This window comes from Anomalospiza imberbis, chromosome 5 (genome assembly GCF_031753505.1).
Source record: "Anomalospiza imberbis isolate Cuckoo-Finch-1a 21T00152 chromosome 5, ASM3175350v1, whole genome shotgun sequence".
Classification (NCBI taxonomy): Eukaryota; Metazoa; Chordata; class Aves; order Passeriformes; family Viduidae; genus Anomalospiza; species Anomalospiza imberbis.
The window spans coordinates 30,865,814-30,881,592 of NC_089685.1; the positions used below are offsets into that span (position 1 = coordinate 30,865,814).

General features: G+C 37.8%; 1 long non-coding RNA gene across 1 annotated transcript; it reads right to left on the reverse strand.

Moving 5' to 3' along the window:
* Window positions 1-859: 859 nt before the first annotated feature.
* Window positions 860-14,596, reverse strand: LOC137474979 (uncharacterized). The gene is made up of 3 exons (XR_010999605.1): window positions 14,510-14,596; window positions 2,152-2,237; window positions 860-1,043 (listed from the first exon to the last, which is right to left on the reverse strand). It is a non-coding gene; the product is annotated as an uncharacterized lncRNA (long non-coding RNA).
* Window positions 14,597-15,779: the final 1,183 nt, after the last annotated feature.

Here is a 15,779-nt window from a genome sequence, read left to right on the forward strand (position 1 = left end):
TCTTCTTTAAAAAGTCCCTTTATTTCAGGAATTAAGGATTTTCTTCCTTAAAAATGTGGTCATATTTAACTTTCAAATTAAAAAAATTTCACAGGACTGCTGATTTTTTTAACCTTAAGGAAAAGTGACATATTCATTGTAAGCATCATGCCCTCAAAAATTACATATTGAGTATGCAATAAAAAAAATCTTATTGCTTCATTTAAATGTATAGCTGGAAAGAATATTATGAATTGAAACTATATTCAGAAAAGGGCTAGTTTTGATCAAGTGGATTTTTTCATAACACTTGAGTTAGTTAATTTGATATTTAAATTAATGAAATGGAATGAGACAGAATTAAATAGAAAAATAAAGTTTCAAATCTGAATTTTTAATTTAAAATGGACGTTTTTCAAGATTCCATTTTACATGAATTATTTAGCATTTTGATTTTGCACCCAGACCTGGGAAAAGTAAAATGCCATTGACTACAGTTCGAAACAATTCTCTTGATGGTCTTACTTGTTGTCTTGAATAAATTTGTAGGCACACAGTTTGTGGTAACTGGGAGTGGGGTTGCGGCCCAGCCTTATTCCCAATGGGCTACAGCTGTGCAGGGCAGGTGAGCAGCACTGGAGGTAATGAGCCATGGAGTGCCCAGGTGCACTGACCCATCACCAAAGGGAACAGAGGGCACACAGGTGCAGTGCATGAACATGAGGGGTATAAAATGTTGGGCTAAAGAACAAGAAGGCCAGATGCTTGCAGCCTTCTGAAGTGGTGTGGTGATACTCTGTATGGGTTGAAGCTTTCTGAATTTGTATGATGGTACTTTGTGTATTGTGGCTGTCTCAACTGTGACAAATGCTATGACCTTAATTAATATTTTTAGTTGGAAATTTTCCAGTCATGTTCACTATTGTAATGTTTATGAGTTCATTTTTCAGACTGATATGAAATCCTTGTAATGGTTCTATTACTGCAATAGGCAGAATTCTTTCATCAGATTCCTTTAGCAAAAATTTAACTTCCTTCTCCTAGAAACTGGTATACAGACATTCCTGAAAAAATAAGCAAGATTTCATACAAGAAACATGCATGGTACTTCTTTTGCTTGATTCTGTTTACATTAGAATTGAAGCTATCCTTGTTCTGTCATTGCCACTGTTAAACAATTTTAATGATAATGCTATAGCTTTTTAAGTTTGGTTTAAAGATTCACTGTGACCTGTAATAAGTTTTCTACTGACTTCCCTGGGCTATCAGTAGGGAAAAATACTACATATTTAGTAGATATAAATAAGATGTAATATTAAGAAACATTGTTCAAATAGTTTTAAAAAAAGTTATATGGACTTGTAATCACATAAAAACATCAATCCCACAGGGCTGTGATCTTTAATCTGAGAATTCTGAAATACTTGAGGCAAAAGGAATTTAAAATGCCATGAATAACATGTAGAACTTACTGTTGTATGTGATATACACTGAGTGTCTATAGATGTTGTATGGTTATATGAGGGTATGGAGGAAAAGAGCAAACTCATAAACAGTGCATTACAACAGATCTTCTGTGACTTTATAATGACAGATTACTAGTAAAATACCAGTTTTGCAAACAGAGCATTTCAAGAGACCTGAAATTGAAAAACAGATGAAGGTGTCTGTAGCTTACACAAGAAATTAACAGTTCCTATGCAGTGTGTGAAATCACTTCCCTCTGAGTTATGAGGGAGGTGAATTAGGAATGCAACACATGTAGAAGAATAACATTTTCAAAATTACAAAAAAAATTCCAAGAGTTTTAATAATGGTGCAGTGTTAGCCTGTAAATAATTCATTAGTTGCATAGAAAAATGTTCTGACTTTATTTCTATATGCTGTTTATAAACCTATTTCTATATGTCCTATATAAGGAGCAGTGCAGCAACACCCAAGAAATTAAAACTTGGCTCTTGTCATTCTAGGCAATTTCCTTGCTGTAGGACCATGAGAGCAGGAATTGAAGGAATACATTGGAAGGACTCAAGATTTTGTCATTGACTGAACCAGCTAAGACCAGCTCCTCGGTCAAGGTCTAGTTGCTGTTCACTGCTTCTGTGGGGGGGAGGGGGGAAAGAAGAGGATATGAATTGGAAGAAAGAGATGATATTTGGAAAAATAATTTACCTGGGAGTAGATAAAAGGTGGAAGTAGCTGCATGCTGGAGGGAGGAGCAGGGAGCTGTCACCTTGAGCTGAGACAGCACAAGGTCTCTGAAAGGTTATCAGACCTTGTGGGTGAGTGCTGGAAAGCAGCAGAAGTCACAGAGGCAGAACACTTTGCAATGTTTTATCAGACCAGGGATTTCACTAGAAATATTCAGCTTTGCTCAGTGCTGACAACTCTTCTGTCCCCAAAATGAAAACCATATTTTGTGAAACATGGGGTACTCCTAGCAACTTAGGTTATCAGTCTACTGACACAGAAGCACAGAATTCCTAGAAATGTCCCAAATAATGACTCTATGGCATAATTAATTCTTAATGGTGGGAACATTGAAAAGGTAGAAAATATGGGTTTCTTGAGAAGGTTGCAATATGCAGGGAAGTGACTGTATGTTGATGCCAAGTGCACATAAACAACATCTATCAACATTACATTTAAAACAGTTGTGTGATATGCAGGTTTGTTATTTGGACAGACAACCTGACAGCAGAGATTGATGCACCTATCAGAGAAGAATAAGAATATAAATCTCTGTCTTATCAAAAGGAGAATGCAGGGAGCAGATAGGGCTGAAGTGGTAGACGTAATCTATTTAGGTTTCCAAGAGACATTTGACATTGCATGGGAGAATAGAATAATATATCTTAAGGTTAACATGTAAGGCACAGAAGACTCTTTTCCTTCCAGACTTCTCAAGCTGCAAAGTAGTACATTGATTCCCAAGTGCAGAACATAATTTCTTCACTCATTTTCCTCTCAGTCTTTTTTGTTTTTCTACTCCTTGTATTCTCTAGAAAGCTCTTCTAGAAAACCGCCTTCTATACATCTTCCACTTTTTGTCCCTTTGTACTGTGTTTATCTTTTCTGTTTCCTTTTATTTATCCTATTTTTTACATAAAACAGAAGTGCATCCTGACTCAGACTGATTGATGCTGTCTTAGCATCCTGAGTCTACCAAGTAAAAATAGGGATGAGCCAGCATCCCTTGAGGCCTGAGAACTACAAAAGCCCCACAGAATATTACCAAATGGTGACTTGTCTAGGGACTTCTCTAATGACTTTCTTGAGATTTATCAGTGATCAGCAATAGGGATTTTATACAAGTACTGAATAAGCTACTTAAGAGAAAATTGCATTCTAGAACACTTACAAATAACAGTTCATAAGGTATGCAGACACAACGAGTAAGCAAAAACATTAGTGTTGCTAACAAAGGATCAGGTACTTGCAGCACTATTCAGGCTCCTGAATACCTCTGTGTAATCCCTTATTTATTACATTGTTGTCCCCAGGGATTCCATTCCAGGATGCTTAAAGGCAAGATTTGGTCAAAACACAGGAAAGAGGAAAAGTACCATCCTGAAATATATATTAATCCTCATACACTGTCACTTGCTGTCTTCTGCAGGTACATGAAAATGCCTTTGACATGTCACAGGAAATCCCTTGTGTCAATATACATGCCCCTTTCTTTGCAGTTGCATAGTAAAGCAAATCTGTCACTGAGACTGCATCAGTTCTAACAGCAGCCTCCATCAGAAATTTAGAATGCAAAGTACAGACACATCTGTTTTACCTCAGGAGAATATGAAGTTGTCTTTGGCAGCAAGTAAGGCAGTGCACTTTGGAAAGCAAGAGGCTGTAGCAATGCTGAGCAGTTTGGGGTTTGCGTCAAATAATCAGAACCAGTTTGCATATAATATGAGGCAGATCATTCCTCAGAACTCTGAGACTATGACTTCCAGGTCTATCAAACTTGCACAATCAAGTATTCAATATCTCTGTGGATGGGGACCTTCTTTGGGCCCCCGTTGCGTGTTTTTACCACCATCACTGTGATTATTTTTTCTTTAAATCCAGTGTGAATTTCCCTTTCTGCAACTTGCATCTCTGCTTTTGTGCATTTTCTGTACACCTCTGAGTCTAACTCCTCCTTCTCCACAGTTCTGCATTAGATAGGTGAAAACAGTTTTTCAGTCCTATAAACCTTCTTGTCTTCAGAATGAATAAAGTCATTTTTCTCAGGGTCTCTTTAGTTTTCAAGTTCTTCAGTCCTCTAAACTGTCCCTAAGGGTCCTTTTCTGGACTTAATCCAGTTTTCAGTCTTTGCACAAGTGATTCCAAAATGGGATGCAGAATAGATGTGATATCACAAGTGCTGAACAGAGGGGAATAATCATTTTGATTGGCATGCTGACAGGCTGTGACTAGTGCTGTTCAGCGCATAGTTAGCGTTCTTCTGCATAACAGACTGCATTAGTATATATATAAAATCTGTGACATTTACTGCCGGTAATACCCAGAGTTACTACTTAGAAAAATATTCATTAGAAAATGCACATACCAGAGTTGTTTTGGAAAAAATGTCATTTCTTAAAAAACTTTTTACCTAAATGCAATTGTATATGAGGACTAGGACTTGGCAGGGGAAATGTTTGCTTGTTGAAATTGTGTAAATGGATTTTTCTATCAGATAACATTTTTGAGTAATGAACACAAATGTAAAATATATCTTTAAAATTTTCTCAGTGCATCTCACTGCCCTTTAAAAATGGTAATTGTTGTGTGAGATAACACTCATATAAGTTTGGCCTTTCCACTACTCTTTGCCAAATTTAGTCAGGAATTCTAGATAACAAACTGATCTTTGGATACTTCTGACACAATATAATAATGGTGCAGTCAATAAGCATCAACAGGTGTATTGCTACTTGTGGCCACAGTGACCTATTCACACCTACACAGTAGGGCTGTTCAGCCTACATTTGCATCCTGATTTATGGAACTGTAAATTTACACAGATGTGGATGGCATAAGAAATCAAAAGATATGTTGACACAGGTGAGAAGAAAGGAAGAAACTTTATTTGAGGCAGAAAAATAAGATCAAATTGTGCTGTCTTTCAGAATTCATGTGATCTTATAGTCTAAAGACAAGGATCAACCTTGTCAGTTCTGTTGTATAGAAATTTTTTTCTGCCATGGGTATTATATGGAAATGAAAAATAGAAAAATTGCTATAATTAAATAATCTAAACCAAAGCAGCATACAAATCATATTGGGCCAAAACCATGGGTGTTGACTTCACTGATTATATCACTTAAGAAAGATGAGTTTAGAATTTTAGGCTAAGTCTGCCCTATTAAACCAAACAAGACCAATGCATAGTTGGGTTTAGTGACAGGAAACACTTTGTGGTATTAATTGTAAGGAAGCTCACAGGCATTGTTTTGCCCTTGCTTCCTCATATTTTTCCAGACAATAATAAATACATTTGGGGGAAAATGTGCCAGTGGCTCTTCTTAAGATTGTTTCTAATAATACCTTCTCCTCCCAGTAGGATAGGTAATTGAAATGCAAGTGATCTGATCACAGATGCCCCTCTGTGTTCTGACCTTATTATTAATTTAATAATTATAATAACAATTTATCAATTACTTAATGCTAAGAAATAAGTAAACTCTGTAAGTAAATAGAGTTTACTTCGCATCAGCCTTAGAACACCTCATGGACATAGCACCATTCTCCTGGTTTTTGTCTGGTTTTTTGCCTCAGTTAGAGTCACAGAACTGAAGAAAAGTACACCTTTTTTCCTTTTTTCCCCTGTAATCTCTCTGCCACTAGAATTCAGTATATTTTATTTGATCTCCATGAGAAGGAAAGGAAAAATCTTCTTTATTATCTGTATGGTTCAGTTATGCTGAGAAGAATAAATGGTCCTAAATTTCTGGATGGAACAGAATGCAACATTGGCAACACTCGCCTCAGTAAGCATAAGAAGTCTATGTCTGGACTGCCATACCTGAACTGGTCAGTTCTAATGTATGAGCATTGTAAGCTACTACCCAGATGACTACATTTGACCAGATGAGTCACTGTTCATGCATTTATGCATGTTTATTGAAAATAAAGTCCTCAGCTGTCTTTTACAGAGGGGAATATGAAATGAATACAATAAAATCCCACTCTTTTTTTATGGATTGTGTAAAAAAAATATATTTTCTGATTGAAGCAAGCCACTGTGTATTGGCAAGGAGAGTTCTTATCTTTGGAAAATCTGATTTCCCTTCCTAAAGCTCAGGAACTCCTGCTCTGGAAAAATTACTGGAGTTTGTCACCTAATCTTCAGTAGGTGAAAAATCATCCCTAAAACAATAGCAAAACAGCTTTGAGTGCTGTCCAATTGGAAAATAATTTTAAAAATTTGAGGCAGTTTCTGTATATAAAAGAAAAGAAAAAAACCTGCTTATTTCTTCTCACTGATGAACAATTTCTTCAGTTCTGAGAAAAACCGGAGCAAATGGTCTTTTATTGACAAAGTGGAAAAGCATTCAACGGAGCAGTGAAAAGAAGAGATTTGAACCCTATACCTATTGCTGTCATGAACTTCATGTGCAGCCTTGACAAAGTCCGTTATCCTCCTTACATCTTCAGTTACCCAGCTGACAAATGAGCAAATCCTAATGCACTGAGTGCTGCAAAAAATAGTTATCACCTTTTGAAAAGCACTCTCTAAGGGTCTGGTGTAGTACAAAAGACAGATACTTATTTTAGACAAGAAAGCAACAGATATGACCATTTTGTTTCAAGTATTTTCTAAAGGAAAACAGAATTGTTGTCAGTGTAAGCTGTTTTCTAAAATAGCAGCAATACAGAGGTGGATGTCTCTCTATTGTAGGTGAATACAGTAGATGTAAGGCAGCTACTTTTAACTTGACACATTAAGAAGCTGAAGTAGTTCCTTGAGATAGTTGAGGAAGTGTGCTGACATTTATGCAGTACTTCAGGTTTATGCTATCATTATCCTGCATGCCATGGAACATACACACAGACACCCTAGTATGTGACAGCACATATAAATTCTTACCAAAAGCTTTATGGAAAAAAAAATTACAAAAATGTATTCTTAACATTAATATACTAGCATGAAATTCCCTGTGGTGTGATGAAACATATTTCCCAGTGAATACATCTCAGCACAGATCACATGGACTTGAAAAAGAATTTTGGAATTCTCTATAATGCTCTCACTATGAAAGGATCAATTTCTTTCAAGCCTGACATAATAGACCTTAGATTTATTAGAAGCTGTTAATTAAAAGGGTCTGCACTTCTGAATGCTACTCTTAGAAAGAAAAGGAATGAGAAATGGGATTCATTTCTGGTGTATATGTTTTCAATAAAAAGGTATGAGTAGAATGAACAATAGAGTTATGAGGATATGAGTGAGGATGGCAATATATTGCTTTTCATTATTTTTTACTAAACTTCTAGCTGTTCAGCATTCCCCTTCTCTCTCCAAAACTGTGGCAGAGAATTTGGTTTGGATTCAGAGCTGGGTGATGGGACTGACAATTAGTAGAGAGCATAACAGTGACAGAGTTCCTCTCACTTGCTCATTGCTTTACTTGCAGTAGTAAGGACACTGGTAAGCAGAGTAGGCAGCAGTAGTAAGCACTCGTGGCTATATAGCAGGCTGGAAACCATAGTTTCACATTTCAATCAAATCTCATGTTCTAAAGGGAAAGTGTAGCATTTTAGATTGTTTTTCTTTACAAATTACCACAAAAGCAAGATTTTTTGAAATTATCAGTTAAAAGATCACTTCCTTCAGTCCCTGAGTAGACTGAACTTGGACTTCTGAAAACCCTGCACGTTGACAAAAACAATTTTCTAATGTTAAGTGTAATGTAAATGAAATATAATTTAATTTATATACTATGAAACAAAGTAATTTAAATATAAAATAAAATTCAGAACTGCCTGAATGTAAACAAGGACTAGATAGCAAAATATCTTTAAAATATTTCCACTATAGGAAAGTTGAGGTAATCAGTTATTTTCTTTTCCCCCTAAGAAATATTATCCTATTACATTCATGCAGATTATCCAAGTGTGATGAAAATGTAATTTCCAGTAGGATGTCATTGTGTAACTTGTTACAATTGGGACCTTTCCCATGAGAATTCATCAATGAAGTATCAGCTGGTTTGCTATTGCCTGAGAATACTAAATGCTAGTGACTTATGATGTGAATAAGTCTTTCCTTATTTTCTGGTTTTGGATAAACTGAGAAGTGTCCTGTGTTTTTAACAACAATTGCAAATGCTTATACCCTTAGTAACACATAGAACAGCAACTTAACAACAAAGCAAACTTTTTTTTTTTTTCCCAAAGTATTTCCTGTGTTAAAGGCAAGTGGACAATTCTACCTCTTGTTACTAACTGGTCAATTCTGAATGAGTGTGTAATCACTGAACAGGTAATTGTATTTGATTCAGATACAGTGAGTTTTGAAATATGAGCATCTAGTGTCATCAAGATGTAAACTATCAGACATGTTCATGTACAGCTGACAGTTATGACACAGGAGACCCAAGTCCATACAAAATAGCAGCAAATGCTAGGCAGGAGAGCCCAGGACATTTCATATGATGCTGGCATTCTGTATTAGCAGCTGAATCAGGCCCTGAGGCTGGGATTTATCTCCCTATTAAATATATGTGGTGTCTGCATGTACATGTGACTAGGCTTTCTAGGGCTCTCCCTAGGCAACAGAAACATTTTCAATATGTAGCTGCAGGTATCCTGTGACTCCTACACTGGACTGTGTCACCCATAAAGCAATGCCTAGGTTTAGTTTCCTGCTGTCCAGTGTAATTTTTCTAAGAGTATTTAGTCTGACCTCTAACTAGTTCTAAAGAAGAGAGTGTGTGCCTTTAAAATCCTGTCATAAGACTACTCCTATGAGATGTTTTGGACAGCTGACACACTTATGATTGAACTCTAAGGCTTTATAAAATTATGCATCTATATTAAAATTTCTTTGTGAGCAATGACCAGGAGAAAACATATAAAACATATTCTAGGCAATAAATGTTAAAATGGCTTTTGCTCTTAATCCCACACCCTTAATTAAATAAAATAAAATTGAGAAAAATCCATTAAGGCTGTAGTTTTATTATTGCCACATATATTATGGAAGTCTCTTGTCCTTTCCTGTGCTTACATATTTAAAACAGTCATAATAACATCTGTTCCCTGAAATACTTACCCCTGCAGCCCCCTGGAGTTATTAGGCTAGCCCAGATCTGAGAGAGCTTTGGGGGAAATATTTCAGGGTTAAGGTAAAAGATTCCAAAAGAGGCTCTAACCCTTGATGTAGTCCAAGACGTTTATTCCATGGGAGGAAGAGGGAAAGAGAGTGAACAATGGAAGAGCATGGCCTTTTCTACCCTCCTGCTCAGGAAAGGACAATTGGCTCCCAGCCAATTGGGTCCAGAAAGGAAGGAAGGGTTAAACTAACATGGTTCCAGCTACAGGGGTCTCTGGGGGGGAAAAACCCATTCCCCAGAGTGATGCAACAGTTCCCAGCCACAAAATGTGCCTTCAGTGTTTAAAACCAAGCATATGTTTCTAATTGTATTGTCTCACCTGCGTCCAGTTCTCTTACAACTTATGGCCATTTGAGTTTATGTGCACATGTATTGCTGAAACAGCCTCTGAATTCTCTGCTGAATATACTCCAGCATGGTCATAAAGTATGTGGAGCTTAAAGATTCTGCCTCCCTCCTTAATATCTGAGAGATGCTCTCAGAAATGAGAAAGAAATTTACCTCCTTCCCTTCCGCCTAGTCTCATCCATGCCAAATCATTCAAATCTGGGGAAGAATCATTTTGCACCATCTGGTTCTTTGCTATTATAAAGCACAATGGTTGAAGATTCTCCCTGACAACAGAGTCCCACACGTTTTCGTATCTGACTATTCAATAGAGCCAATTTGCCTGCTGCAATGAAGATACCAATTATTTCTAGTGGTGCCAGTAGAAAAAGGCTGTTGTACAGTGAAGCTAGCATCTGGCTAGCTTATTTTTTGGTACATTCAGAAAATATTTTTTAAAAGAGAATAGCTTTTTTCAGAACTTTAAACACGAAATTATATTCAACAATAAGTTCTTTATCTCTGCTTTATCCTCTTTCATCTCTGTCTTTTCAGAGGTCTGCTGAAATGCTCCTGTTCCCCCACACTTTTAATACTGGGAACAATGGACAGCTATTTCTTGATTTTCTGTATGTTTCTCCAGCTTATGATTTCTCTAATCTAAAAGTAATAGAAGATCCTATATATTTTCAGTGGATCAATGTATTTTCTGTATTCACATTTATATCCTTTTTATATTAACCACCACAGAGAACAAACATAGAACACTTACCAACTTCATTGGCCTTCTGCCCCTTTGTGCACTTAGGTAAGAATTAGGTGGGACAAATCTCTACTTCAAATATTGTGATTGCCTACATGCATATCATAGAAGCGAAGCATTTCCGCATACATTTCATTTCAAAAGGAAAGAGGATTTTAACTCCATAAACTTAATCTAAGTAGTCTTCTGACTATAACCACCTTAAACTTCTAACCTGGTGAAGGAATGAAGGTTGGCAACTCCAGAGAGCAGCTGCTGAATGAAGAAGAGGTCTAGAGGACTTGCTCTTCTACGTTAGGTATCTCATGTTTCAGAATTGAGGTAGAGATGGTTTCAGGGGCTCTGTGCAGCCCTTGCCCTCATCAGAGAATGCTAACAACAGCAGAGGTATCAGGTTATCTTCTGTAATGAGGGGCCAGGCTCCTTTTGGTCACTAATTACTGAATTCTGTAGTAGGTCAGCAAAAGTGTTTTGCATAATAGGTAGGAAAACTTATTTAATGAAATCCCCTTTTACTTTAATGTGAGAAGCAGCTTATTTATTATGCCCTTTAATCTCAAGTGTGCACAGAGAACTCAAAACAGAGAAAAAATATTTTACAGAAAATTAGGTTCCATTTATGATATTTCCAGACATTTTTGTTCCAGACTGAAACAGTCATCCCTTAAGGGCCATACTTCTGTAGGCATTCCTCAGCTAAGCTAAAAAGGTTATCCTGGCACAGGCTCAGTCCTTTCTGAGCTAGATAGTGTGTGGCTGGGAATGTTCTTCATTCTGTATCATAGTGTATACAGCCCTTGTGACAGGTCATGGCCGTCTTTTCAATAATTTCTTAAGTACAGTCATGCATCAACAAAGACCTTACAGGGCATTCATCTATACTAGAAATGAAAAAAATCCCTATTATTCCATCTAGCAGAAATACCTAATTTTCTTTTTATTGAAGGAATTGTTGTAGAAAACTTGTTCTCTCCCATTTGCCCTTTATTTTTCTCTTCTGGAGTCAAGGCCAGGGGAGATTGGTGACTTCTAGCAGATGAAGAATATGGCAAAGTAATTATTCCTCTTCTTTTTAAAGATCATTTAAGTAGCAGTTGATCTTTTTTTTATAGTCTTTTATCCATGTGAACTATATTTATACTCATATGTATTTGTCATGTCTGGAAGTACCAACAATAACAACTTTTGCAGAAGTTGCTCACAAAAACAATGACTGATCTTTGTCAAGATAATTCTAAGAATATTTTATACTTTTTCTGATTTGATGAAGTAAGACATTTAATAAAATTTTTTCTCCTTTATTTATTTTTCTTTACTTTTTTCCCCCTTTATTTTTGTTCTATTTCTTTATTAAAGACTACTATTTTCAATAGTTTGTGGCTCTGAAGAATTCACATTTTAAAATACCACAGCCTGGGATTAATTCATCTAACATCAGCATGCATTGGAGTATCTAAATTTCCAGCACAAGTCTTTGAGATTCTGCATATTATTCTCAGCTAGGGAAACACAGGTATTTCTAGATTTCTGAGCCAACCCTTACAAGGAATGAATCATCTTATGCGTATTTTCACTGCATTGATTCCACGATGAACCAAAGACAACTGTGTTCTTACTACAGACACCTCAGGTAGGTCCCTGAAGTTAAATGAGATAAATCTAGATTCAAGTCACTGCAAGAAATACCAGTGAAAATATAACTCTACATTCTTAAGAGAAAATATCATCTTTGAAAGTCATAACTGATGGCAGATGCACTGGGAAGACCCATATCTTTCATCATATAGTACAGAAAAGCAGATGGCATTTATTAAAATGCTGTAATAAGTTTTAGAAGCCCCAGGCAAATTGACAAAGCAGCAAACAAGATGCAAAGCTACAAGCAATAAACCAGATCAGCTCAGAGGGAGAAAGGTGCTGCAGGGGATAAACACTGATAAAAAAAAAGAGAGGGTTAAGCTTTGTCAGTGATGGGGAACAAATGAAAAAATCCAGTAGACTTCAGAATGAATGCAATGACACAAGTAAATTTATCTCAACTTACGACAGAGTTGCAATCAAAACCAGTGAATCTGCTGGTCAGGCTGTCGTGGTTTGACAGGGAAGTGATTTTTTCAGGAAGTTGGGTCAAACCAATGAGTGGTCAAGTTTGGATATTGGCACCTGAAGTGACCACTGAAGATAGGGATACGCCTCTGAGAACACCGGGGGTTAAAAGCAGGAACTCCCAAGAGCTCGCTTTTTTTTTGTTCTGGTCAGGGTGCTGTGCAGACCTCCCCTGCCCAGCCATGGGGCTGGGTGGGGGAGGGGAAGCCATGAGGCCTGGTCGAGGTGAGCTGAGGGGTAGAAGGACTGGAACTGAGCCAGCTCCTGTGGACGGAAGGGTGGAGAGAAGTGGAGATGTCTTTGTCATCCCCCGCCAGAGGGAAGAGACAGAGAATCCGGACGGCACCTGTAACTTTGCCGGCGGAGGAGAAGGAGGCGGGGGGAAGGCGCCCAGCCTTGGCCTTGGGAGTCGGCTGCTGGGCAGAGATATCAGCCGTCCAGGGAGTCTGAACTTTTAACCCTTTCCTGGAAAATGAAGGCTTTGTAAAATATTACTCCTCTTTGATTTGAAGTAGAAGAGAGACAGTCTGGGATCCGAGATGATGGAAGAAGAAATTCTTGAGTTGGAAGGAGATGATGGAGTAGCTTGTGGCTGGACTTTTCTTGTTAGCCATAGACTGAACCAAATTCTCCTGACAGAAGCTGCACTTAGGGGGGTGCGTTGGTGAGCCAAGAGACCTGTTTCAGTGATTACCAGCAGAGGAGTAGAGAGAACAGAGGAGAGTTGAAGAAGGTAGGGAGAAGCCCTCTGTCTTCAAGGAAGAAGAAGAGGAGAAGAAGAGGAGAAGAAGACCTCTGTTCTTGGACCCCCAGCCCCAGGGGAAAATGGGGGGGACTGTAGTCCCAAAATGAGAAACTGTACTGTTGTCTCTTTTGGTCCATGGCAAAGCATCCTTAAAGGAGCCCTATGAGCAGTCTGTCCGTGCACGATGGTGAGAGCACTGTGACATGGAAAGGAGAGTGTCACACTGGCAGATTTTCTCCGGGTGGTTGCCATGTGTGACATGGAAACACAAGGGTGGCAATTGTGTTTCCTGGTGGGTCTGTGGCACAGGAGAGACTCCTGTCTCCCTTGAAAGATTGAGTATTTGAATATCTGAAGGGTAGCAACTTGATCAGGATCCTGGGTGTTGTCTCACTGTTGGGTTTGTTTGGAAATTAGGTGGGAGGAGGAGGGGTGTTTTGGAAAGTCTTCATCCAGGATTCAGTGTTTGTAGTTTTATAGTAGTAGTAGAATAATAAAGTTCTTTGTTATTAAGCTTGGGCCTGCTCTGTTCTGTTCCTGATCGCATCTCACAGCAATTATTTAGGAAGGTGTATTTTTCATGGAGGCGCTGGCATTGTGCCAGTGTTAAACCGTGACACAGGCATACAATGAATAAAGTAATGATATTAACAGAAGAGCTTACTACCCTGCTATTTAATTTCTGTCATGGAAATGTGAAGAAATACAAAAAACCTATGTAGGAAAACTATCCTGCCAACTTATATACTCTGAGGGGCACCAAATTTGTTCCTGTTGTTTAGGGAAGAGATTTTGTAATCACTATGGATTGTTCATCTTCTAATTGTTCAACAGAGTTTACAAACATGTATCTGGTGCTGAAATTGTGATGAGAGATATAGAAAATTAGGCAAAAATTACAATCCAATTTTGAGAAAGTCCACATCTTGAATGCTATGTGAATTATTTTGATCACATCTGTGTCAAGGAAAGGTAGCAGAACAAAAAACAACACCGAGAAGGAAGAAAAGAATGACTGGAGGTATGAAACTGCTTCTGTACAATAAGTGGATAGATTAGGACTTATGGGATGGAGAACTGATAAAGAGGAGTGTTATGAAAAAGATATAAAAGATCATTAATGTCTTTCCAAGAGAGGAAGAACTGAGAAAATCTCAGTATTAAATTCAGTATTATTAAAGTCACATGATATGGTGATGCCCAATTGTAAAAGTCTCTTTAAAAGTGAAATGCATTAAAAATTATTAGACTGCAAGTACTTACAGTACTCCTGAAGATGACTGTAGCCCTTACCACCACGTAACACTCAAATTATCACTGAATGTGCACGGACAAGTGCATTTTTCCTACTCTTGTTCTGTTCCCAAGCACCCTCTACTGGATGCTCTCATGTGATCTCCAAGAGTGGTGAGAGCTGTAGTCTGACTAAGAAAGAAGCTTTAAGGTCAGAAAGACACACATAGTACGTGATGTCATAGTTCAAAGCCGGTAAGGAACGCAAGAGTTATGGGAATTCAACTTTGTAATTTCTGTGTGCATCCAAATCAAAGAGACAAAATTTAATCTTGTCCTTATTCTTGAGAAAGGCATTCTATGTCACTCAACAAATCTCCTTGATGTTAAAACTGGTGGCCTTTCCAAAGCATCGTCAAATCCACTCATATGAGCAAAGTACTGCAAAGCAGTATCTAAAAAGATTAAGGCCAATATATACTTGAACATAGATGCCAGTGAGTATGTAAGAGCAACCAACAGTACCCAAAGAGAAAAAGTAGAAAACATAATGAGATTTTTATCTAACAGTAAGACTGCACTGGTGTATGTCTACTTGGGACCAAGGTAGTTGTCCGTAAACAACTGGTCACGGTCCTATCATTGTTTCCCCTGAGAAATTTTATTTGTATTAGAAAGACATAAAGAGGACGTTGTGGTAAGGCAGGGGTCAGTCTCTTCTGTGGTGTGAAGTGAAAGGGTAAGAGGAAATGGCCTTAAGTTACACCAGCGGACGTTCAGATTAGATAGTAGAAAAATCTTTTTCGCTGAGAGTTTAGGCATTGGAATAAATTACCCAGGGAGGTGGTGCTGCCACCATCTCTGGCAATGTTCAGGAGGTGTTTGGAGGTGGATATGATTTAGGGGTGATTATGGTGGTGCTGGGTTGATGATTGGACTAAGTGACTGAAGGTCTCTTCCAATCTTGATGATTCTGTGATATTGTGATTCTGTGAGTACAAAAACAAGAAAGGCAGGAAAATGTTATGAAGAGAAGATATATGAAATCTCGTCATAAGACATAAAAAGACATAAAAGATCCATACAGCAGGTCACACACAGACTGACCATCCATGTGCAGCCAAACTGCTTTCACTTATTTACAAAATCTAGGCTTACTGTATTATCATCTCCACCACACACCACACATAGTTGCAGAAAGCCTTGTTTTCCCTAAAAACAATGAAATATGAATACTGTATTCTCAGTTCTGCCCTCTTCAATGATAAAACCACTAAATATGGTAGCTTGTTTTTGCTAC